The sequence below is a fragment of the Ctenocephalides felis genome, unplaced genomic scaffold, assembly GCF_003426905.1.
Source record: "Ctenocephalides felis isolate EL2017-DRISC unplaced genomic scaffold, ASM342690v1 CF-g0.4_SCAFFOLD_01886, whole genome shotgun sequence".
NCBI lineage: Eukaryota > Metazoa > Arthropoda > Insecta > Siphonaptera > Pulicidae > Ctenocephalides > Ctenocephalides felis.
Window position 1 is genome coordinate 151,042,498 of NW_020538040.1, and position 4,551 is coordinate 151,047,048.

Consider the following 4,551-nt stretch of genomic DNA (forward strand, 5'->3'; position numbering starts at 1 on the left):
TTGCATATGTCTAATGATTATTTTGGTCCGCCAAATGGCATTTTTTTGCACTTTTTTATTGGATCTCCGAAACAGCTAAACCTGCTTTCTCAAAAAGTTCATCAGCTCCTCATTTCGTCAATACAAATAAAGTGTTTTTTGAATCATACAAATCGGACGCTCCGTTCATTCAAAAAATCAATTATCATTTTTGGCATTTTTTCCCGTATCTTCAAAACGGTTCGACCAGCCTTTGTCAAAAACTGGTCAGCACGTCTCCTTATCAATACAAATCGAATGGTTTTTGAAGTATTCGAATCGGTTCCCAAAATTGTCGACAAAATGTTCAGAACGTACACACACGTACATATACACATACACGCATACATCATTTTTTTTTAAAGTAATGCAAAATGTTCAGAAAACCTTACAACGTAAAGATATTCAATATTTTTTTTCCATTTTTTGCGATTACTATAACTTACCCTACGGGAAATAATTAAATATACTACTTAATACGATAAATCGTAGCTTTTGATGTTTTGTTTCATAAACAAATGAATAAAATTGGGCAAGCAAATCAGATGTGCCAGAGCATACAAAATACAAAGATTAAATTTAGATATTTGTTATCATAGTTGTTCAAATAAATTTCAAATTTCCTTCAATATTCTGATGAAGACTTTTCTAAACAACTATCATTGTTGAGAATCATTGGTATTCCTTTAATATCATTAAAATATTCAAGAGATAAAGTTCAGTGTGAGAGATGCACCATTGCCATTTCACACTGCAGTGCCCGAAATAGGCTAAAAGTGTAAACATATTTCTGATCTATATTTACAAGTGAAAATAAAAAACGCTGCTGCCCGATGTCAGGTTGTCCAGAGCGACATTTAAACTCATATATATATATGTCCCTAAGTTAAAGAAGAAGGCAGGAAGAGGTAAAAACTATATTCGATAATCCCTGAATTAGGAATTTCACAAAAAAATCCAAGGTTTGTGAATTCTATGAACAAAATCGAGAATAAAACCTGGTTTTGAGATAATGGTGGCGAACCTTTAAGCCTCGCTGTATCCTATATACAGTATATAGACCTTTAACTTTGTGTAATAAATAATGCATCATTAACAATGCCGACAGGAATGATTTTAGTATTGAAACTTCCTTAAAATACAATATTCTGTAACAATTAGTACCAAGAATCAATAACTTACCAATTTATTTGCAAATGGTTTTGCTAGAATCACACACGACATACAATAAACGACCTTCAACACGGACAAAATGGCACTCTGCAAAATCAAAACAAACCACGACCGACCCGATGTTAACACTTCGGGTGACTCCCGATGACTGATTTCGTAATATTTTCGAATGTCTATTGAACTTATCTCGGTGTTGCCAAATTTGGTTACAAATCAAATGTTAATGGTCATAGAATATACAATTTATGAATTGAAAATAATTTGATTTGAATTGAAATTAAAAAAATACAGTTTACAAAATTGTAACTTTGTTCAAATTTTAGAGTTGTTTTCAAAAAAATTATATAGAAATACAATACTAATAGTGAAAAACCTTTTTGTTTTTGTTCGGATAACAATATTTAAGTATAATTTAATTTCGAAAATATTTAATCTCTTATTATTTGTGGGCTGGATAAACTAATAAAATAACTTTTGATCACAGCAAAAATTCAACATCATATTTTGTTGGCAGCTTACCCTGTTAACTCCGTTAAACATTTACAGTATACAGCAGCTAGTATATAAGAAGGTTTGTATATAAAATTAATAACAGTAAACTACTCACAATTAAAATACAATCATAAATTGCAAATTTAACAATAATTCTTAAGTTGATTTAATAATAATCAATTTATTATTATTAAACCAACAAAAAATTCTGTAACTTTATTGAGCTTGTCGAATGCAATTTAAAAGATGTAGGATGTAATATGAGCATCAAAATTCAGTACGCAAACTCTCATTTAGAAGAATTTTTGGAAGATCTTGGAAATGTTGAGCATTGCGAGAGAACACACTAAGACATCAGGACATTGAGGAAGTATTATCAAGAAAACCACATGCTGACTTAAAATTGTTGGAGCTTACGACAAAATCAGACAGACCTTGCCGACGCTCGAAATTAAAACGTGTACAAAGTATTATAATGCTCAGTAATTTTATATTTATATTTAATTTTAATTCAATCCTTACATTGCCCTCGAATTGACATCAGAGCTCCTACTAGAACAAACGCAATAGCCACGCCGGCGTGATTGTTTTTACAGTGGAATGCTCTACAAACAGCAAACGATTTTGTTTTAATCGCACTGCTAATGTGTCGAGACGTATTTCGCGGGTTTTATAGTCACATATGACGTAGATTTAAAGAGACCAAGAACAATTAAAAGAATTCAGAAAACAATCCTTTTAAATGAAAAAATAGAACTAGTGCTGTATGGCATCGTGCTTTAAGGCAAATTGCTGGAACTTAAAAATGGAATATTAAAAATTGAATCCACACATCCATTTTTTCTGAGGTATGCCAAAATGTTTAGAAACCTCTGAAACGTGATGATATGTAAAAATTTTAATTTTCGATTTTTGGACGATTATAATAACTTACCCTACGGGCAAATAATTAATAAATATTATTTTCGTTTATTATAAATCCCGGAAATAACTATCACATCTTAGACTAAGAAATGAATTAAGAAATAAGAAATCCCTATATCAGATTCTAGCACTCTGGCTCGCCAAACCGGTGCAAATATGAAATTATGATATATGGAAGAAAAACTAAGAATTGTGTGACGATTCTAACGATGTATGATACATTATATGGTTTCTTTACAAATTTATGAAATAATTTGAATCATTGCTCAAACATATCCGCATTTTGCATTTAGACATCTATATATTCACACATATCAAAACACTAAGAGGTACGTAAAAAGTTTGTTCGGACGAAAGATACAGAACAAAATTAAGAATAAAATGATATATAATTCGTTATGTGTATCCATATAATTTACTTAAGATTTTCCAATATTCCTTGATTTTTGCAATTTGACTCTCCCGTAGGCAACATTTATGAAAAAAAAGCTGAAAATTTTGAGACGAATCTAACAATGTATAATACTTTATATGGTTTATTCACGAACTTATGAAATAGTAGAATCAAAGATTTCTATATCAGATTCTTTTGGTCAGACATCATTCATAACAAAATCATAAGTTTATCTCCCCAAAGAGTCGTCGTAAGAATCAAGGTAATGACTGGGATACACCTCTTTCCCTCTACTTTCAAATATTGTTATTAAGACATTCTGAACTCTACTTGTTTTTGGTAGTGGTGGACCTTTTTACCTTCAAACCCCGCTCAAACCAATATCGTATGGAAATAAAATCTGACAAGTGAAAAAGTTTCAAGTTTCGCCTGATCCACAATAAAATATTTCAGACAAAAAACATATACAGTTAATTAGACATTTATTGAAAATAAAATTATTTAAAATCCTAGAATTAACCAAAAGTCACATAAGACTGATTGATACTGTCATTAAAATGCAACCTCTTTAACCAGTAAAGACAGAAACAATTTAACAAATCGTAACTAAAAATTATTGAAAGTAATTACTAATCGGTATCTAATCAATCGAATAACTTTTTTTATAATAAGTGAGAGTCAGCAGAAAAATGGCAAATTATTACTAGGAATACAAATAGTATGTATAAATTGTATATTGAGTTTTTGAAACAAAACGTTTTTTATATTTAATTACCAATTAACAAAATAACTTGTAGGTACGTTAATTGCATTAGCATAATGAAGGTGGTATTTCGACATTTCTTTTTTATATATGCTATGTTTAGTAAATAGTAATGTGAATAATATATATATATATATATATATATATATATATATATATATATATATATGTCGATTATCAGATAATCAATTACCTAGAACGAAGTCACAAATATGTAGTAAGAATTACTATGTAATAAAAAAATTCTCTTACGAGTCCATTATTTTAGTGTAATAGATTACGAACACGGAATATTGATGTTGATTTTATCTACACGTATTTTCTAATAAAAACAATAAGCATCAATTTTATATAATCGATTGATATCGCATTCGTCGCTAAGGTATAATGACACAACATTTGCTCGACACCCCGCGTTTTTCGAAGTCAGTATCAATCTGAAATGTCCCTGATTATGATAAAAAAAACGACAAAAAATCCATTCTGGCATTAAACAAACAAACGTAAATGTAATTAATATATATATGTTCTGAAGATATTGCATTTTGCAGCATTCTGTAATATTAATCTGAAGCATTTTCCCTACTTTACTGTAATATTAATCTCACTATGAAATTTCATTTCACTCTAGGAGCGGATCGAGCAATTTCTTGATAATTGCGATTATAACCATAATCTATATATATATATATATATTGTAGAGTTTCGAACAAGAATCCAAAATTGTCAAAAATTCTTGTTAGTGAAAAAGTGCTAACGTATATTTAAACATACAGGTAATTAATTC